We start from the raw sequence: 23454 nt of genomic DNA, 5'->3' as shown, positions 1-23454 counted from the left end.
TTGATCTTAATTCTTTGTTCTCTCCTTATAGTTGTTTAATTCTGTTTGTTAGTTGATATGAACATGTATTTCTAATTGATGGTAAAACTTTCTCATAAACCCAATCTTGAAAATTTTTTGCTTCCTTCTTGTTAGACTTCATAATTAAAGAATATAAACCGGGTTCATTGATAAAGATAGTGTGAGGATGTGTTTCTGAAGAGTCTACAGTATAGACTCTTTGATCCAGAAGAGAGTCTACAGTATAGACTCTTTAATTCTTCGAATGTTTTCCGATTTTTTACCCTTACATTTTCAATAATTGCTTGCCTTGTATTTGTATACTCGTGAATCTCTGCAACATCTTTACCTTTAAACCGTATCTTAATATCATTGTCTTCATTAATAGTAATAGAAGTCGCGGTTTTAGATTTGAACGAAAATAAACCATTGTCTAAATCAGGGCTTTCCAACGTGTGGTCCGCGGAACCCTTGGGGTCCGCCGGCTCTTTCTAGGGGGTCAGCGGCTACTTTTCACCAAATCGTGCAAAACTGTGGTGTCACCGCCAGACACCACACTTGCTAGGTGGTAGATTAAATCGGCCGCGGTCCATTTAGTACATGTCGGACCCGCGTGTCGCCACTGTGTGATCGCAGACCTAGCGCCACCACAAGGCAGGTCTCGTGATACGAACAAGCACTCGCCCCAGTTGTACGAGGACATTGCTAGCGACCATACGGACGAAGCCTTCCTCTCATTTGCCGAGAGACAGTTAGAATAGCCTTCTGCTAAGTCCATGGCTACGACCTAGCAAGGCGCCATTAGCCTTACCTACTTTGAGAGTTATAGTATAAATGTCTCAAGAAGAACGCTGTATTCATCACATAATAAAAGTTAAGTATAAAGCAGCTACGTACTTTTCTTGCTACCATTCAATAGTTATCCTGTTCCAGAATTCACACCCGTCGGTGTGTGTGTACGCGTGCCTTTCTTTCAATCGGCTACCTCAAGTGGCGTAACAGTCTTGTTACGTCACTACAGATTGGCGACGAGGATGGGATCACTTTGCCATCATCACAGACCACAAACCTTTGACATCGCTTTTTCATCCGAACAAGCCTGTACCTCCGCGTACAGCGCAGAAATTCATTCGCTGGTCTATTTTCCTCTCGCAGTACCGCTACGATATCTTGTATCGGTCCACTGCTAAGCACGGCAACGCTGATGCGTTGTCCCGTTTGCCGGTTGCTGAGGATAAAGCATTCGATTCTTCCGAACTTGCTTGCATGTTCATTGATTTGGAAACCGATGAAGTGGTCGAATCGTTTCCGATTGATTTTCGTCGTGTAGCTACAGCCACAGCTGCTGACCCTGTCCTTGCTACTGTTTTGCGTTTTGTTGCTACGCAATGGCCTTTGTCAAAGTCTCGGATCGAGGATCCGTTGGTTCGCCGATTTTTTGCTCACAAGGAGAGACTCTTTGTTCGACGTGGTGTTTTGTTGTTGCGTTCTGATAATGATCAGTCCAGAGTCGTGGTCCCACGTTCGTTACAGTCCTCTGTTTTACGGCTTCTTCACCAAGGACATTGGGGTATAGTGCGAACGAAACAACTTGCTCGTCAACACTGCACTTGGTTCGGAATCGATGCTGCGATTACGAATATGTGTTCTTCTTGCACGGCGTGTGCCGAACAACAATCCGCACCGCCGCGGAAAGTCTTTGCATGGCCAAAAGCCACTTCCCCTTGGCAACGCTTGCACCTTGATTTTGCTGGTCCATTCTGGAATGCTCGATGGTTGGTTCTGGTCGACGCCTTCAGTAATTTTCCTTTTGTTGTCCGGATGTCTTCAACGACGTCCTCCGCCACCATCCAAGCGTTGTCTGCTATCTTTTGCATTGAAGGTCTTCCGCAGACTATTGTTTCCGACAATGGCCCACAATTCATGTCCGCAGAATTTCAGTCATTCTGCCAGGCCAATGGTATTCAACATCTGACATCCGCGCCGTTTTCGCCTCAGTCAAACGGTGCCGCTGAACGATAGGTCCGGACTTTCAAGTCACAGATGTTGAAATTGAAAGAGTCGCATTCTCGGGAGGACGCATTGTTGCTCTTTTTGTCTTCGTATCGCTCTCAGCCCCGAGATGGTCGCTCGCCGGCTGAGTTGCTCCATGGTCGTCCTCATCGCACCTTGATGTCTTTGCTGCATCTGCTGCATCAGGTTCCTGTGCAGCGGCAGACTCCTGCTTTTGCTCCAGGCGACGTTGTATTTTATCGCAACTATCGAGGTTCACGGCGTTGGCTCGCAGGGCGCATTCTTCGCTGCCTCGGCCGCGCGATGTATTTGGTTTTGGGGGCCTCTGGTGAGGTGCGTCGGCATCTCAATCAGCTGCGCCTCTGTCGTCGCACAGGTTCTGCCGCTCCCCGTCTGCTTTCAGCGACGGTGCCGTCCGGTCAGCGCCCTGGGGACCCATCTACTGGCTCGCCTCATCCCCAGGTATTACCGACGATGCCTTCCATTTTGCCCCATGGCGACGCGCCGCCGCAGCAGCCGCCGCCGCCGCCACCGCCGCAGCCGCCGGTCCTCCGGCCGGCGCCGCCCGCATTCGACGCTTCGCTGCAGCCGCCACGCGCCTCCCTGGGTCACGCGCCGCCGATCGCTTCCCGTGACCAGCTGTCCTCCGCCATGGAACTCTTGCCCGCTCCGGACCACATGACGTCATCGCGCGTCGGCTACCCCGACGCAATGGAGGTTGACCCTTCGGCCCCTCCTGTCTCTTTACGGGCGCATACCCCGCATGTTGACGTGCACCCTGTACTAGGTTTTCAGGCGTTTCCTAGCTCCCCTCGGACCGAATGGCTGGGTGCGGGTAGCACAGCCTCGCCTGTTGTTAGGCTCCCCACCTCATCGCATACATCAACATGGGGTCCTCCCCACGGCGGGCGGAAGCCTTATCTCACGACCGTTCGCCGATTTGCGGGGGAGGAATGTGGTGTCACCACCAGACACCACACTTGCTAGGTGGTAGATTAAATCGGCCGCGGTCCATTTAGTACATGTCGGACCCGCGTGTCGCCACTGTGTGATCGCAGACCTAGCGCCACCACAAGGCAGGTCTCGTGATACGAACAAGCACTCGCCCCAGTTGTACGAGGACATTGCTAGCGACCATACGGACGAAGCCTTCCTCTCATTTGCTGAGAGACAGTTAGAATAGCCTTCTGCTAAGTCCATGGCTACGACCTAGCAAGGTGCCATTAGCCTTACCTACTTTGAGAGTTATAGTATAAATGTCTCAAGTAGAACGCTGTATTCATCACATAATAAAAGTTAAGTATAAAGCAGCTACGTACTTTTCTTGCTACCATTCAATAGTTATCCTGTTCCAGAATTCACGCCCGTCGGTGTGTGTGTACGCGTGCCTTTCTTTCAATCGGCTACCTCAAGTGGCGTAACAGTCTTGTTACGTCACTACAAAAACAATGAGTAAAATTATTGAATAAAAATGTTAAAATCAAATCACTATTTTTTTTTTCGTGTGAAAAACGTGTGTACTTTTACTTCAGGTCGTTTTCCCAAGCAGCCTTTGCGGGTCCTAAGTGAGAATGCATACACAGTTTAGTGCCGGAGAATGCGGCTTCTCTGATCTACTGTTTTGCAACAATAAGGGGGTCGTTTGTGCGCCGGCTCACGGCGGTAGATGCGCTGAAACCTTTTACGCATGCACGGAGCGAGCTTTGTCGACCAATCACAGCGCTCGCTGGCACGTAAGTGGCCCCAGGCATCATTAAATGTTAAACTTGCTATGTCAGTGCCCTACCAATTTCATAAGTCGATTTTTGACCTTCAATTTGTTTTCATTCATCTTTAAACCAAAGACTATTGATACTTCGGAGGGGGCGTGAGGGGGGGTGGGTAATTGGCAAAATGGAACTTGCATTAAGAAGCTTTCAGTTCCCATGGGTTTCGCTCTGAAATTTAAGGTTACTGTGCTCTTGACTGACTAGGCGTCCGCCATGGATTTTCAACTGAAGAAGGAGTCCACCAGCTGGAAAGGTTGGGAAGCCCTGGTCTAAATCAATTACACTATCCATTTATTATATAATGAATTTAAAAAAATGTTTGTGCTTTTATGGTATCATCCATTAAAACTGTTTAAACAACAACACTTGCTTTATTAATCCATGAATTATGAGAACTATCAAAACCTAACCACTTAACAAACACTTTATCGCCTTTCTTTCTCAATACCTTCTCAACCAAATAAACATCTGGATATTTTGTCTTAAGCAGTTCAGGCTCATAAAACAAACATTCAACATGTTCTCCACTTAAATCCATTATCCTGTAAGTTGGTGGGTTAGTTGGTATGGTTTCATAAATCTCAAAAACTTCTGTTGACCAGTTAGGTGTATAACCTTTCTCAAACAAACCTTTAGACTTACTTATTCTACCCTTATCACCGACTTTGAATTTCAACTTAACTGTTTGGTACTCATGATTATACTCACTCTCCCACAGCATTTGTTCATTTTTCTTACTTACGTACTTAGGTTTAATACCAATTGTCGAATGAACCGTGTTATTGTATTCAGTTACAAGTTTTGGTATTGCATCAACTCATTTGTACGTTCCTTGCATAGAGAACAGTTTGAACATTTTTTTTCTTTCAGCGTTCTGTTAAACCTCTCGACGACTGCAGCCTTAACGCCACTATGTGTTGAATAGTGAATAATATTGTTTAACTTCATCAGTTGTTTGAAATGCTTGTTATAGAATTCTCTTCCTTCATCCTTATGTATGTGTTTTGGTATTCGTTCTTTAATAAAAGTTTCAAAAGCATTCACTATGTTCGAACTAGATTTATCCTTTACAGGTACATCCCAAGCAAACTTACTGAATACATCAGTTATGGTTAACAAGTGTTTAAAGCCTTTGTTGATTTTCGAAATACCTTTAAGTTTCCCACTGTCCATTTCAACTAAATCTGCTTGCCATAGATCATCGATTCCTTTTGTAATAATGTTTCTACGTTTCAAGTTGCGTCTTGTTCTTTTATGCAATTCTTTAACAATTTCTTCTTTAATGTTAATTCCTTTACCAAACTGACACTTCGCTGAACCACAGTTGTTACAAGTGCTTTTCTGAATAAGTTTGCCATTGATTGTTAACTAATTTCTTAGAGAACCTTTCACCAAATTAGTTTGTTTCTTACACTTTACACAATACATTTTATTAAATAAAAAATCTATATAATAAATGAGTGGGCTAACATTACTCTTTAACGACATGTTAACAAAAGATAACTACATTCTTGAAAAACGGTTGAGCTACCCTGTTAGACATGTTGATGCTTTAGTTTCATTAGTCAGTATCTATTTGACTTACTTAACCCCGAATATTTCTAAACAAAACAACATCTCACATGATGATGATGATAAACACATTGAAATTGAAACTATACAATACAAGAACTTAAAAGATCTGGAGAACACATTCAATGAAAGGGCCCATTTAACTCAAGAAACATTAAGATAAAAGCCAACACAATTAAGAATAGAGTGGAAGTAACATCGGATTTTAAATTAAGATTTGATCAACCCAACTCAATTGGAAAGATTTTAGGTTTTGCAGACGTTATAAAGCCGAAAACAAATACCATCGGAAAACGAGCACCAAAGATACCATCAGAAAACAAGTACCAAAGTATTACCTTTCAACACAATTAATGTTCACTGTGATTTGGCAGATGGTATTATATGGAAATACGATGGGTATAGACATTCAACATCTAACCTAATTTCAACTTTCAATATTTCAAACATTCCATTGGGTCACTTAATATCGTCTGAGCCGATACATCTTTTATACTTGCTTCTCAACCAAAGAATAGAAAGAATGCATGTTTGGTTCACTGATGAAAATAATCAACCTATTGTTTTTGATGGCGCAAATGTCATTGTTGTTTTGAATGCTCGGTTTTAAAATAAATGGATAGAGAAGAGGAGAACGAAACAGTGGTTGTAAATATTGTTTCTTTTCTTTTATACACAAGATATGTGAGTTTCTGCATGAGCTAGTAAGAAGAAGACGTGACTGATGAAAATCCTTTTATGGTTGGCTTGCCATAAAAGTTCATATATAATAAATGAGTAGAAGAAAGGAAGTTGATTGGAATATTAATGTTCAGTTGCCTGAAAAACATACAACATAACGTAATGGTGAACTATTACCAGAATCTGTTCGCTGTTTCATTGTAGGTCCTTCTAATTGTGGTGAATCTACTTTAATGATTGACAATTTTATTCTTCCTCCTAGGTGGTTAGATTGGACAGGTAAACATTTATATGTATTCTCAACAAGCTTAAATCAACCAAAGTACTCTCAATTACAAACCTATTACAATTCAATCGAAAAAGAAGTATGAGAACCAATTGCAACGTTTTCGAGAGAAGACATTCCCCTTGACGACTCTAAAAATAATTCTGTAGTAGTTTTCGATGATTATATATTAGTGAATCAAAATAATATTCAATTTCTTTGCACATGGAAGGAATAAGAATATTGATTGTTTTTATTTAGCTCAAACATACACCAAAGTACCAAAACAGTGTGTGAGAGATAATGTGAATTTCCTTAGTGTATTCTGTCAAGACAATACGAATTTAACACACATTTATGATGACTTTGTTTGTGGCGATTTTACTTTTGATGAATTTAGAAGTATGTGTAGCAAGTGTTGGGATGGAGATGATGGGTTTATGACGATTGATATGACGAGAAAATTAAAGGATGGGACATATCGTAACAAAATTAATGACTTTGTTTTCACATAGGTGGGTTTATGTTGCATTTATGTTATGTTTACGTTACGTTTATGTTGCGTTTGTGTTATGTTTACATTACATTTATGTTTCGTTTACGTTTTTTCACGTTATGTTTATGTTGTGTTTACGTTATGTTTACGTTTTTTATTATTTTGTATACAATAAATGGCAAGTAAAATGAAAAATCCTTATGTTGTAAAGAAAGCGCGTGAGGCAATTAAAATGAGAAAATATTTAAGGGACAGATTTAGAGGTTTTGCAAACAAAATAGTTGATGAATATGATAAATACAAAAAACAAGAACAACCGATGATTGACACAATTGGCAACCTTGGTGAACGACTTGAAAACAAACTAGATAAAGCTCTTGAAAATAAAAGTAAAGACCTTATTTCATCTCGACTTAATACAAGTGAAGATTTGGGAACAACAGAACATTAAATGAACCGGAAATAGATGGTGTGCTTCGTGATTATGATGAAGAAACTAAGAAAAGAGAAATGAAATACAAAGCAAGTCAAATGGCTTACGATTATCAATAAGATGACGAATCACAACGACTAGCAACTCCAAAACGAAAACCAGCTTTTATTGGACCATGTTTGCTGAGATACCTGAACAACTGCAATGACAAAAAGTTTGGTCTAAAACCAACTGGTGCTGAAAAATTGGTAACAAACCTGTAAAATTTAACACATTAGTCATTGGTGGAAGACACAAGATCAGTTAAGCATACAAGGAAAAGACTATGAAGCCACGGACAGATTAATGAATCTTCTTACTCAAAAGGATATTACCCTGGATGATCTTGACAATAAATTTGATGAAGCTGATTTACAAAATTACGCAGATGTCTTACTTGAATCAAACGCAGTTCTTTGCAATGGGAAACCAAGATCGAGCAGAGGAGCAAAACACAAATCAATAATTAAACACATCCTAGGAAAGCACTGTAGAAATGTTAGCAGCTAAGCAATCGAAGAAGAATCAAGTTTCGAAACTAGTACACCAAACAAAATAACCCCAAGATCAAAAAGTGGTGAAGGTTTTGGAAAAGAATATAATGAGTTACCAATCGAATACATTTGGATGAACGATGTTAGAGAGTTAATTGATCGTCTGGCTGTTATCGATGGTGAAGAGAAAGCAGGGAACAATAATTTTCGGAATGGGAAACTTTCGATAATGAAAAGTCAGCATTGAAGTTTTGTGATTAATAATCCTAAAGGCACATCGCACGTAATAAAATTCATAAACATGTTACCACCTTTATTCTGGGAAAATAAGAAATATGGTAAAGGAGTAGTTAATTGGGCTTTAATTAATCTTAAAATGCCTGAGCTTCACATTCCTGGTTATAACTATTGTGGACCATTTACAAAGCTGGAAGAACAATTAGAAAGAGGAGATAAAGGCATTAATAAATTGGATAAGCTTGTAAAGAACATAAATAGCTCATCACAAGAACAAAGAATTAAGTAAAAGACATGAAGCAGAAAAGTTCTACAAGATAAAGCATTGGCTAATGTTTTTAGCAAAGATTCTGACTGGAAGGATAAATTAGCATTGGCTGGTGTTGCTGGTGTTATGTACACAAAAAGGAAAATGGGTTGGGGATTGTAAATAGTTAGTTGTTAAGTTTATTTAACGCTTTTATGAATAATGGTTCATAAAAGTTTTTTCTTTAAATAAATGTCTGATAATGGTGCTACATTTAAGCTGAGTGAGCAAGAGTTGAGAGTGTTGAATATTGATCACATTTTAACCAAGAAATAAATAAGATATAAAGATAAGTGTTTAGCAAAGGGTCAGGGTGTGACTAACATTAACTGTTGCACAAATGAAAAAATTAGTGAAAGAAAAGAAACATATTGGCGGTTTTATTTTTACAGTTCCTGCGATTCTTGCTGCTATTGGTGCTATAGGAAGTCTTGCTGGAGGAGCTGCTGCAATTGCCAAAACAGTTTCAGACGTTCAGAAAAACAAAGACGAACTGGAAGAAATGAAAAGACACAACTTAGCTATGGAGAAAAAAGGGACAGGGGTTAAGAAGTCAAAAAACTTGAAAGCAAAAAGCTAACTCCATTGTCAAAATTTGATATTGTAGAAATTGCTAAGAAAATGAAGAATTTTAGATGTGTATTCATGTCCAATGAACTTCCTAATAATCCACTAACAAATTAGTGTGAAGTTGTTAATTTGGATGAATCGCAAAATGAAGGAACACACTGGGTATGTTATTGGAAATAAGGAAAAGTTTCATGTATATTTGATTCTTATGATGGAAGACCTTCGAAAGAGATAGTTACATATTTGAAGAATACAAGAATATATTACAATGACAAAGGGATTCAAGGTTTTAATACTTTTATTTGTGGTCATTTATGTTTATTCGTTTTGAAGGAGCTTTCTGATGATAAGAGTTCTGAAGAAGTGTTAAATATGTTGATTTGAATGGAATCTTTTATGGTCATATACCATAAAAATTTAGTAAATAAATGAATATAAGTGTTTTTGGAAATGAGTCCGAAGAAGGATGTTCTAAGAAAATTGACTTATCAAATGTAGATTCTTTAGTTCATAGGTTGATGAAAAATGTAGAAAAACTGTCAAGTGATTTAACTAAAAAGAGCGATATTATTTCGAAAATGAGTAGGACATTGAACGCATATTTAAATTTTCAACCCACAAAAATTAATGTAAAAGCATGTAGATTGACTAACTTTGTGATGGTACTGATCCAATTGATGCTGTTACTAAAAGACAAATGGAAAATGTGATGAATGCACACAAGAAAGACAGAGAAGGTTTGATAGCATTATTACCTAAAGTTGGATCAGCAGGAAATTATAACTTTCATGGTAAATTGTTAAGGAAAGTAGGAGCAGTGGTTATGTGGTTATTAAGATGCAACTAGATGGAGAAATAGATAAATTGAAAGAGGTTATAGAAAAGAAACCACTGCTGACAGAACTTTCTGAACCAATGGCTTTAAAAGATCCAATTCCTTTAGAATACTTTGAAAAGAACATAACAAGTATTGTTGTACTTATTGGTACTTTAAAAGATGATGGAAAATTTGAAATCTTTGGTTTACCGTTTTTTGAAATAATGTATAACGGTTGGATTACAAGCATATCGGTAAATATTCCTAGAAACAATTTGTACATTTATGTAAAAAGACCTCCTGAGACATTGAAAAGACATATTTATCATTTATCGCCTTCTAAATTTTATGTCCAGAAAAGTGATCAGTTGTATATTGCTGTGAAGGATGGTAAAGGCTATAAAGCGGGATACAAGTTAATTGCTCATGAACTGTTATTGTTAATTCTGAAGAGTGAATGATGAAAAAATAAAAAAGACATACAATAAATGGAGAAAGTGGAAATTTATGAATACCAGTCATTCCCACCGAATGACCGAACAAAAGGAAATATTAACTCTACAACCAGAATATTGAATTCGACATAAATATTGGAGATGGTTTTTGTTATCCACATCACAGTTATTGGTATGTGCGCTTTGAAGTTGTTCACAAAGGCGAGGGAACAGATTTTGCCACTTATCCATCGAATATTAAACTTGTTGAAAACCTTTTTTCCTCACATGTTTTCAGATATAACGATTAGGAAGCATGGTACAATTATTGAAAGAATTGATCAACCTGGAATTGTTTCAACTGTTACGGTTACATCGTATTATACAACAGATGACGAAAACGAGTTAAAAATGAGTTTGTTTACTAGTGAGAAAGTTCAACAAAAGGAAAAGGAAATTCTCTTTCCACTTAAATTGTTATTTGGTTTCTTTCAGGATTACCAAGAAATAATGTGGAAAGGAGGTTTACAGATTTCCTTTAGACGAAATGCAAATGATGAGAATTGTTTATACAGGTGGGGTGATAACACATCTTCTTCTAAACAAGGGAAAATTGTAATTAAAAGCATTTCAGTTAGAATGCCTATTGTTGTTTATCAATCGAATTATGCTGATGAAATAAGAGGAACTTTATTAAATAAATGTAAAACATCAATTACATTTGGAATGAATTAATGTATTGAATTTACAGGATTCAGTGGTAAACAATTTGAACTGGATTTAACCATACAATTCAACCCCAAAGAATTCGACATGCCTGACTTTGTTTTTGTTGTATTTCAAATCAATCGAAAGGAAAACCAAAACCCTGATTCTAGTCTATTCGATCACTGTAACCTGGAAAGCTTGTATTTGAAAAACAGTAAGAATGAGGTTTTTCCTCTTGAAGTTTGGAATCTAGATATTAGTAAGAAAATGTATTTAACTGCATATGGAACCTATACAGCTTTTCAGAGAGCTGTGCGACAAAGGACGTAGATGATGTTGGATCCTGAAACATTTATTGACCAAAGTCCTATTTTTGTGATCAATGCAAGAAAAAGAAAAAGAGAAACAGTTAGCTTCAGAAACACCATCAAACTTTGCGGAACACTGTCGAGTAATATACCTGCTATTACTTTCTGTTACGTTAACCTACTCGGCGACAAAAAATTGATTTATGACTTGGACAATGAAAAGATAACTGAAAAGATTTAGATGTAAGTTGTAATTATGTAGTTAAATGTTTTTATGGGCGATTCCATAAAACCTGTTCGTTATTTAATTAGAAGCGTTATATTTAGTCAACTTCATTTCATTATTGTGCACTTGTTCATGCGATCTTTAGTAACTGCTACTGTACATTTGTTATTGGTCGTTTTTCGCTGGGCTTGTATATTTTTGATTTACGTTTTATTTTTTTTGTTGTGCCCTTGTTTCTTTAGTTAAGTGGTGCTGGTATCGTTAAATTTTAGTAGGAAACTGTGGTGAAGAGCCGCTGATGCAGAACGCCCATATCATAACTACTCACTGGACGCCTCGCACTTTTACTTAGCCATACTTTCCCAATCACCAGTACTACTTTCATCTACCAGCACGGATGCTTCTTCGTCTTCCATTATCTTGAAAGTATCTTCCCATCTTATATTCCAAATCTTGGAAAGCTCCATGCTCTCTAGACAGGAACTACTCTTATTCAACTTAACCCACAATTGATTATTATTAACATTGATCCTCATCCTTTCTCTGGGTAAGTCTAATAGTACTCCATTCGCCACTAACCAGTCCATACCTAATAATACAGGTAAATATATTCCGGACCCGATTAACATGGATTGCTGTAGCGTTACTCTGGAAATGGTGAATGTGAGTAACACTTCTCCTTCTACCTTCTTCCCTTTATTTCCGGTTAGTCCCACTACATGTACGTTAGTTACCGGATAAATTGGGCATTTCCACTTGTGTTTACACCTTTCTCACACTTCTTTGGATAATAAACTAACTTGCCTTCCTGTATCCAACAAGAACTCAAACTCCAATCCTACTTGGCCTTTCACTATCAGAGTTGATGCATTACTCACTGGATACTCTTTCTCGATCAGAAGTTCCTCACTTAAAGCTTGTTCCTCCTGGTACTTCAAAAAGGCATTCCTGTATCCTTGATTTTGATCCCTAGAACAACCTGGTATAGGAATGGGCTGGCTATACTCGGTGACCTCTTGTATTAACACTCCATTATGATTCTGACTACACCTACGATTACCAACTTGTTGAAAATTACTACCATTATTCTTACCATTGCCACTATTATTTACTGTTTCCACTCTCTGTTCACCATTTTGATTATTTGTGGGGCCAGTTCTTCGCCCATTCACATCACTTTCATTCCACTGAGTCCTCCTGTCTCTATTCTTATTTCTATAACCAAGATTATTCTTGTTATAATTACGTGAACTACCATTGTTATGATTATAACCTCCATTATTGCTAAACTTATCTTTGCGTCGTTCTTGTCCTTGCGGACTCTCTCTTACACCTACCCAGTTAGTAACATGAGTATCATTCCTTTCCCTTGATTTATGTAGATAGTCTAATTGATCTAAGAACTCAAGTAATGGTTGTGGCCGAATCCCACGCTCACCTACCAACCGTTCTCTAACTTTATCGGGTAAACGTTTAATCAACACTTCGATTAAGTGCATCTCATTCACTGGCTCGTCTAGATAGAGCGCTTGGTTTAAATAACGTTCCACAAAATTACGGTATCCTCCCCAACTATCTGTATACCGCTGTGGTCCAAACAATCCTAATCTCAGCTCCCTCTGAGAATTTTCTGACCAATATATAGCTTTATAGGCTCTCGAAAACTCTTCCACAGTGTTAAAACGATCTAAATTCAACATAGCCCAATGTAAGGCATCCTCCTCCACATGACTTACTATAAAACGAATACTTCTTTTACTATCCCACGACACAGGCAATGCTCCCTGAAATGACTTTAATAATATTACTGCATGCACTGATCCCCTGGGTTTAAATTTAGGAAAATTAGCACTACCATTTTTAATGCCCAATCGTAATTTTTCCACCAAATCACTATTACTAGTTGTTTCAGTTCTACAGGTATGTCCATTGTTCGCCTGTGAATTTAATGATTCAGTAATCGCACTACTAACTGCTCTACTATCTTGTGACCGATTCGCCTCACGACTGCATGGAGTTGAAGTTACATCTGCCTGTTGACTACAACCCGACTCACCCATGGATCGATTCATTCTATCAGTAGCACTAATTTCTGACACAGGAGCCGATATTGACTTTAACTTACTTACTACCCAAGTCTGTGTCTTACTGATTTTGTAATCAACAGACTTACTTAGACCGTCAAGCTCCTTAATAAGGCCATCAATATCCTCTTTTAGTTCTTTCTGCAGCTTGCTGTGTCCTTCTGCAACTTGATCGGGTACATCTTTTAATAATAATCCCATCGAAATTTGTTGAGCCTCTTTCAACTTTTCCATTTCCCCAGGAAGAACCGACAATTCCTGATACTTTTGCTTCAAATCCAATACCTCATTCCTTAATTCTTCGCGCCCCTCAGTAACATCCTTTTTCAACTCGTCTAAACTTTTATTCGTTTCATCCAAACTTTTCTTCGTACTTTCCTCAAACTTCCTTTGTCCAGCTAAAATTTGCTCCAAATATTCTTTCAAGTCCTCATCCATTTTGCTACAAAAAACTAAACTACGTCAGCAGTTACCCTTTCAAGAAACTCAGTACTCTCTACACCACAGTTTTGCGTGCACATAACAATATGTCCTAACAGTCTTGTAGTTCCTCCGAACACACTACACTGATCACTACCTCCAAAAAGTACAAAAAATTAATAAAAAGGTACTGAAATTTTATGCTTTACTGTCTCCTCTGGCTCGATGCTGCGCCTGCATCGACGTCTCGGCTACAGCAATGCTGGTCTGCAGTGTCGGCTCGGCTGTGACTATACCGCCACTGCGATGTCTCGGCTGAAGCGATGTCTCGGCTGAAGAGATGTCTCGGCTGAAGAGATATCTCAGCTGAAGAGATGTCTCGGCTGAAGAGATGTCTCGGCTGATGCGATGTCTCGGCTGAAGAGATGTCTCAGCTGAAGAGATGTCTCGGCTGAAGAGATGTCTCGGCTGAAGAGATGACTGCACTGCGGCGATGGTTCAGCGACAGCGCCAACAGGATCAGGTTTCCGCTCAGCTTTGCTGAATCTGGTTAGCGAACCTGTACACAACTTAATCCGTCTCCTAGCAACGAAACCCTCTTCGAAGTAACCTTTGACAATGCAACGACGTGCGACTAACTAACTTCCGTCATTCAGTACCCTCTCAATGCTTCTTGTTATTACGAATGGCACATCCTGCTTCAGGGTTACCACTGAATGTACTGGTCTGTGACTGGTAGTAACCAAGATCGATTGACAACGACAAGGAATTGTACTGTACCAACGTCTCTATGCCGTTACTGCAGAGTATCCTGTTGCGCAAAGTACTTAGGCCACCAGTCGACCACCACACCTTTAATTAGGCACAGTTTCTTATTTTTAAATAGACGTTAAGACTGCAGAACGCTATCTAATTGCAGAAAATTCCAGTTGAGAGGAGCCTCTGATGACGACAAGAATCTAGCCTGCGCCGCAATCACACTGGCAATGAACTAATCGGACCAGAAATCAGCGTTAGTACAATTAATATTGCAGCCACCTCAATAAAAACGACAAGCAACCCAATTACCTCTGGGCGCGTCGCGACCACTCAACATACAATGCAGACGGGATATCGGTCACACCGATTCCACAAAACTCAGCACCTAACAAATCAATCTCTCAATTCAATCCGGCTCACGCGGGACTCACCCCAGCAAATTTTACGCACGAAACTGTTCCCACAACTATAATCGACAAAATTCCGTGCACTCTCCCAAGACTTATGTGTCAACTGAGTAGCCTCACTACACCACGCAGTGAAACGCTACACGATCAGACCTGATATACACCACTACCACCACTTGGTCGGTGAGAGGTCTATCCGGGAAGTAACTAAACCTTTTCTATGTACAATAGGAACCATTTAAGACGAACAAACACGCAACGCCACGCCAACTTTTAACAATTAATGTAATAATCATCGATGCTGTCGATTCTTCGCAACAGCGGCCGGCTGCTGCGCGTCGCTCAGGCGGCATCTCTGGACGCAGAGAGGGCGATATGGTATATCGCTGCAGCCGCGCATGCTCGCCACCTGCTATTCCGTAGACGCTCTCATATCATCTAGGACACAATTTGATTTTGGCTTTACCACATCATACACGTATATTATCGTGACCACCGTGTGGTATCACTGATTTATCACGCAGGACGCTCAGCACCAGTAAGCGCGAACGTACCCCGTGCGTTTTGACACAGCACAGAGACTTGACCTGTGAAGGGGCAGGAAGGTCCACGATGTCAGCCTTTTCTTAAGTTAGGGGGTGGGGCAGGCCTCAAAGGAACTGCAGCAGCACGTGTGCATTGACAAAGCAGGTCCTAGCGGTGACAGTGGCAACCTCCGTTTGTGTAGCGGCATCGGTTTTCAGGACTGGCTGTTTCAGAACGGAAGACGAGGGGGCAGCGAACGTGGGTGGTTGCATGGACTTGTATAATTTCCTGGCTTCACCATACGAGGTGCGCTTTGTGGTTTTGATCTCCTCGATCGTCCACTCCTCAAGGAAAACTCTGCAGACTCTGCTCCACCCAGGGTGATCCCCAGAGCAGTTGACATACTTAGGAGGAGCAACCAAATCCCTTGTGGGCGGCTTTACCACGTTTCCCGTAAGTGTCTTCTCTGTTACAACCGAGAGTAGTGTGCCCAAAGCGGCATTTAAAACACCGCATTGGATTTAGGTAATAAGGTCGTAGACTGAGGTGTAGGAAACCTGCCTTCACATGCTCTGGTAGTTTGGTGCTGTTAAAAATAAGAATAAACGAGTCTGTTTTTATGAAATCGCCACCCACCCGTTTTATAACGTGTTGCATGTCAACAATGCCTTCCTGGGACAATTCAGCTTTCAGTTCTTCTCGGGGAATGTCAACTAAATCCCTGCAAGTTACAACACCTTTGCTATAGTTCAAGGTGTTCTGCAATTAAGTTTCTACTGCATGCTCCCCAAGGCATTGAGCTTTCTGAAGGTTCTTGACTTTTTGGGAGCTAGATGTTTTAACCAACAGGGCCCCATTGCGCAAGCGCTTAACATATTTTAAGGAGTCAGCAACAGATTTCTGTAAACAAAATGGCGAAACTTTGTCAAAACTAGCCTCTTTTCTTTTAACTGTAAGAAACACGTTCTGCTGAACAGCGTGCATTCTGTTACTACTGACTGAATCAGGAGGATTGGCTACACGAACCGTCTTGTTAGACTGGGTGTTGTTACCTTCCAGTGGCCCTCTCTTCCGCTGGAATGGGGTAAAAAAAATTTTCGGAGTGTCCATTCTGGTCCCACGAGCAGCTGGGGAAATAAGAGCCCACTCAGACAGTGCCCTGCGTGCCTTATACAATTGAGATGCGTCAGGTTCCCCAGAGGTTGCCCGCTAACGACTGTTCCACCTGAACAGCCATACATCCCATCAGCGCGCAGCACACCTTGAGATTGAGGGTTTTTTTTTTCATAGATGTTTATTCTGTCCTCGCGATCCGGGCGGACAAGCCAAGATCCCATTCCCTGAGACACACAACGTTCCTTTGCCGCGCCTCACCTTGATCGCTAGCATGCCCAGAGCTTACGGTGACAGAAGACTGGTGGCGCTTACCAGTCCCCTCTCAGGAACCCCGAAGTCGCCAAGCCTGTGCTCAGCAAAGAAATGCTGAGCCTCTGAGGCCCCGGGAATCGAACTCGGAATCCAGAGGTAGCAACGCTAGCCACCAGACCACGATCTGCGGACGTACAAGAATATGTGATAACTGCATCGAACACTTCCTGCATTGCCGACAGACAGAACGAAAGGTACCAGTACCGACAAGTTTTCGTTTTCGGATGTATCTTAAGAGAAAAATATTCCCTGTAGTAATATAAAAAACTCTATTTAACCGTAAAGTGTCATCAGACGAGTTTTCTGTAGTGTTAGGGCAAGCATCTGTAATTTTCTCTACGGAGGATGTAAGTGAAGCCATCCAAAAAGACAGAGCTCACCTTGTGTTCCAAACAACGCACAGCATCGACGTCGTTATGGCCGCACGACAGGTATTAACAGACTTTTAACTCGGAATAGTAGTTTGAGCTGTATGCATGGGACATTCCAATTCGGAAATCTTTAGAGAATTCAATATTGTGAGATCCACAATGTCAAGAGTATGCAGAGTGTACAAGATTTCAGGCATTACCTCTCACCACGGCCAACGCAGTGGCCGACAGCCTTCACCTAACGATCGAAAGCAGCGGCTTTTGCGCAGAGTTGACAATATTAATACACAAGCAACACTGCGTGACACAACCGCAGAAATCAATGTGGGACGTACAACAAACGTATGCGTTAGAACAACACGGCGAATTTCAGCGTTAACCCTAGCATTACCAACGGGGGCGCCTCGTAGGCCCACTGACTCAGTTTTTCTATGTTGTATCCACACCCTTTGATATATGAACTTGAAAGCAAAGGTAATTGTTCGTTATTGAATGTACTATTGAGTCATTACAGAATTTCGGAATAAAAATGTAATTAAAATTCATTTACTTGATTTAATTCTCTGTGGGCCTTAGAAGCCCACCCGTTGGCAGTAGCAAGGAAAGATTTACGAGGTTGAGTCTCTCGTTTCAAATTCTTACCATGAAACGAATTTTGGCATTGTTGCCTTCAGACATATTATTATGAAGCGGACCATTGTTATTTGCAGTGTTTCTGCTGCTGTTGAACCAGCAACATGAGTAGACATCGTTTACGTGATAGTTCCATTGAAAGAGTGCTAGAAGAAGTTTTGAACGAATCAGATTTAGAGGAAAGTGAAGTGGATGATGATGTGGAAGAAATTAGAACTGATTCATCGTCTGAGAATGAAGATGAGGTTGAAGCCAATCCACCAGATGATAATGATACGGAATGTGATAAATTCATTGCAAAAAGTGGACGAGAGTATATTACGAAGCCATCTCGACAATATCGGCGTTCTGTACAAAATATAGTGCGAGAAAGAATGGGGCTAGGACAACAAGGAAGAATTGCGTCTCCGAAAGAGGCTATAGAACTCATTTTTACACCTCAAATTATGAATCTAATAAAACTACACTCAAATGAAGAGGCTTCTCGACTAGGTATTCAGCACACAGATGAAGATGAGTTATTTTGTTATATAGGACTCTTGCTAATCATGGGTTCAAATCATGACAATAAGATACCTGTCCAAGATTTATGGTCTTTGCTTCAGGGCCGACAAGTGTACTATGGATCAATGAGTCGGACCCGATTTTTCGAATTGACTAAAATATTGAGGTTTGATGATAAGAACACAAGAGAAATACGTCGCCAGACTGACAAGTTTGCTCCAAGGAGGGAAATTTTTGAAAGCTTCAATTCTTCACTTCCATTGTATTTCATTCCTGGTCTACATACAACAGTGGATGAGATGTTGTCTTTGTTCCGTGGTCGCTGTCCATTCAAGGTGTTTCTAAAAGAAAAACCTGGAAAATACGGCATTCTAATTCGAATGCTGTCTGATTCTGAGACTAGATATGTGATCAGCATGGACATCTATACAGGCAAGTCAGGAAATACACAGCATTCAAATGGACCGATGGAAATTGTAAAGAGACTAATAAAACCTATTGAAAAATCAGGCCGCAATGTTACCACAGATGGGTACTATACTTCAGTGGAGCTTGCTGAGACTCTATGGAATGATTTTCACCTCACACTTGTTGGCACCCTGCAGTCTAACAGACGACACATAGCTGAAGAGCTGAAGACTACAACTGGCCGCAGTTTACACTCTTCCATCTTTGCTTATACTGACCCTGAGACACAGAGGCCACCAGTTACTCTTGCATCAACGCTAGTCCGCGAGAAACCAAAACGACTGCTGTTGATGCTTTCAACTTATCACTCATAAATCTTTTTTATAATTCTACAAAGGGAGGCGTGGACACCATAGACCAGATGGCAAGACACTACAGCACAAAGAGAGGAACAAGAAGATGGCCTTTGTCCCTCTTCTACACACTCATTGACATAGCAGCAATAAATGCATATTCACTCTTCCTCCTCAACTTTCCGAATTGGAAAAAGAATTTGCTAAACCGCAGAAGAGTTTTTATCACTAACTTAGGTCTCGAACTAATAAGATCTCAAGTAGATAAACGGGCACAAAATTTGTATGGACTTCAGAAGCCAGTAATAATGGCAATGGAAAGCATCACACAACGGAAGCTCAGCTGCTCTGTAGAACCATCATCCTCAACAGCAGAACCAGGAACACGTGGACGGTGCCACCTATGCTGCCAAGAAGCTGCATCTAAAAAGATCAAGTACAACAAGCTGGGAAAGTCAACTGTTACCTGCTCTCAGTGCCACAAACACGTCTGTGGGAAACACTGCAGGAAGACAGTGTTGTGTGAAAAATGCGTTGCAGAATGAGATAGTAAATTTTGTTTGCTTCATGTAGTGTATCGAATTAAAAAAGTCGTTTTTATAAGAAAACACTATTTTGAAACATTATTCCAAAAAATATATAAACTGAATCTCGTGATTTGTTCATTTTATTCCTATTATAATAACATCTTTTATTATCCAGTATACAAAAACAATGTCTAAGCATTTTTAATTGTTATTAGAGGTATCAGAAGTAAATAAACTTGATTTATGATAAAATAAATTGTGGTATTCTTTATGGGCCTTTGAGGCCCCCCCGTTGGTATTACATGTAACGAAAAATACGTTGGTAATGCTAGGGTTAATGGGTTATGGCAGCAGAAGACCGACACGAGTGACTTTGCTAACACCACAATATCGCCTGCAGCACCTCTCCTAGGCTCGCGATCATATCGGGTGGAATGTAGACGAATGGAAAACCGAGGCCTGGTCAGACGAGTCCCGGTTTCAATTGGTAGGAGCTGATGGTAGGGTCCGCGTGTGGTGCAGTCCCCACGATGCCATGGACCCAAGTTGTAAATAAGATACCGCGCAGGCTGGCGGTGGCTCCGTAATGGTGAGGGCTGTGTTTACTGGGCCCTCTGGTCCAACTGAACCGGTCATTGACTGTAAATGGTTATCTTCGGCTACTTGGAGACCATGTGCAGCCATTCATGGACTTCATATTCCCAAACAACTATGAAATTTTTATGGATGACAGTGCGCCATGTCACTGGGCAATAATTGTTCGTGATTGACTAAAGAACATTCTACACAATTCGAGGGAATGATTTGGCCAACCAGATCGGCCGACGTGAATCCCACTAACATGTATGGAACATAATCGACTTGTCAGGTCGTTTACGAAATCATGCATGGGCAACACTTTCGCAAATATGGGCGTCTATATATTGCACATTTTTGCAGGAGACTTCCACAACTTGTTGCTGCAATACGTCTGGAAAAAAATTGTTCGACACTATATTAAGAGTTATCCCGATGACTTTTGTCAGCTCTGTCTATGTTGCCAAAAGCTTGGGACTGTTTTTTGCCATCGGAGGCAATATCCGTAAACAGTCCCAGTCGAAAGGCATTTCTTTTTTACTACCGTTAAGTTCCTATATCGTTTGTTAAAACTCACTCCCAGTAAATAATGGGATAATTTGGAATATTTATTTTATCAACTATTCGTACCTCTTTCCTGATTACCCTAATCATTCTTCACTTTGTGGAGGCAGACTTAAATATATTACATCTGACGAATTACATCAACGAAGATACTATATCATAGCCATGGCAAGTCGTCAACAGCGAGAATCGTAATTTCCGAAGAGCAAAGTTCAGTCTAGACCAGAGCACAAACCAGAACCTCTAGCAGACACGTCATCAAGAAATCAAAACAAGAGGAGAGTCGCCGAAGGACGCAACCATCAAGTGACAGCATATCTGCACGTCAAGGTGCTAAGGTAGTAAACACACAACCAACTTGAGTCGGCGGCCACTCTAAGTTCGCGCCTTGGAAAACAGAGGCTCTCTCCAGTACATCTGTCGACGGCCAATCGCTGACTGCCATCACCTCCACGGTCATGACATTATCTGTAGGTGCGTACACCAAATCACACCCCCCTTTAACGAGCATATAAGGATGAAAGTGCCGAAATATATGTTTTAAATACCTGGGGAAGGAAGAAGATGAAACTGGAAGCCCGGACGGTGGTTCAAACTGTTCTTCACCATGTTGAATGGGCTGTGGAGGTGACGTTGGAGGCAGCAGCTCAAACTCTCAATCTCCATTGGTTGCTCTCATTGCACTGGGGAAGAGAAACGCCGCTGTGATCTTAAGTAATAGAATGCGGTGTCTCCATGATGGGGGGGGGGGGGGGGGGGGGGTGAGACGGACGTCGTCCATACAGACATTTTTTTTTGTTTTATGGCGGAAAAACAACAGAAGTCATAAGCGCCCATGTCAAAACCTTAGAGCACTAACAATAAAACGTATTTAAAAGCGACTACACGTTAAGCCGAATCGATGGAAGGAAAAAGAGCTAAAAAGAAGGACATCCTCTTCAAGAAATATCCACAAAATACGCCGTAGAGACAGCGCAGGTTCTGAACCAAAGATTAAATGTCTTTCGCCGTATTGCTACGACGGATAAAAAGTAAAATGCAGGCGATAACCCGCGCGTCGTTCGCTAAAACGGCCAATAACTCAGAGGGTAAACACTCTAGAAGGTATTCGGTTAAAAAAATGGCATTCGGTCAGGAAATGGCGAAACGTCAAATGTTGACGACAATGAGTACAGAGTGGTGGGAGACCACAAATGACGATGGCTAAAAAGACAGTGCCCAATACGCAACCTAGCTAAAATGATCTCCTCGTAGCGAGAAGGCCGAGAGGAGGTCGGTCAAGCCGCTGGGAGAGCTTGTTCTTGCGAAAAGGAGACCAATAGTGACGCCAAAGTGATACCATCTGCTGGACGGTAACACGGAGATCATCCGAAGGAATGTAAGAGCTAGCAGACCGAGGTAGGTGGAAGCAGCCTTGGCAACAGCGTCAGCAGCCTCATTTCCCGTCAGACCGACGTGAGCAGGATCCCACATGACCATCACAGTGGCTCCTTTAACAGCGAGCATGCGGAAGATTCCTTGGCCCCCTGCACTAAGAGATGAACTGTGTGCAGCACACAGAGATTCTGACGGGGAACTCAGATAATCGCAGCATATGATAATTAAAAATCGTGTGTGGCCCAAAGTACTGGGTGGTCTGATAAAGGGTGAAGAGCTCTACTGTAAAAATCTAGCAATGTTCTGGAAGCCAGTACCGAAAATGGTCGAATGACGCACAGCCGACATCACGGTCAGTTTTAGAGCCACCAGTGTACATTATGTTGTATGCGAAGGTCGAGAAACTTACAGCGATAGATCGAATCCGGAGTAGTTTCCTTGGGAAGCGAATGAAGTGCAAGGTGAACACAGGCCACGACACGAAGCCAAGGCGGTGAAGGGTTCAATCCGTCGGGAACGTGTCAGATAGCGTGAACTTCGGGTGGTAACAGAGAACTAGGGCGCGCCCCTTACTGGCGGCCAAGGAAGTCATAGAAAATGAGGGCATAGGATGGGTGGTCGGGCATGGCAAACAAACGGCATGCATATTCACTGAGGATAACATTATGCTAATATGAGTGGTAGTTCGGCAGCTTCTGTATAGAGACACAACTGTGCTAAAGTAAAAGCCGCCAGTGGCCAAACATATTTCACGATGGCGGATTGTATTAAGACGGCGTAAGGTGGACTGTAGAGGAAGACAGAGAGTGGAATACGTCCAGCAAATAATTGAGGACATAGGTTGCAAGTGCTACTCGGAGATGAAGAGGTTAGCACAGGAGGGGAATTCGTGAATTCGTAGCGGACCGCATGAAACCAGAGGACTGATGGAAAAAAAGACTGACTTGCAGATAAATAAACGAAACACAAATAGTCTAGTTTCGAACTAACAGGGAACCAGTACAGACGGAGGGGTGCTGTCCGATCCGCTCCCCAGGAAGTACTGCTGAGGACACATAGGACACTGTGGGACTGGGTACAGCTTGCAGACAGGCAAGACACATTGGAGGAACAAAAAAGTTTTCTATCGAACAAGAGCCCCCGAAATTT

The sequence above is a fragment of the Schistocerca serialis genome, chromosome 7, assembly GCF_023864345.2.
Source record: "Schistocerca serialis cubense isolate TAMUIC-IGC-003099 chromosome 7, iqSchSeri2.2, whole genome shotgun sequence".
In the NCBI taxonomy this organism is placed as follows: domain Eukaryota; kingdom Metazoa; phylum Arthropoda; class Insecta; order Orthoptera; family Acrididae; genus Schistocerca; species Schistocerca serialis.
The sequence above is the reverse complement of the archived record's forward strand: the minus strand, read 5'-3'. Positions refer to the sequence as shown.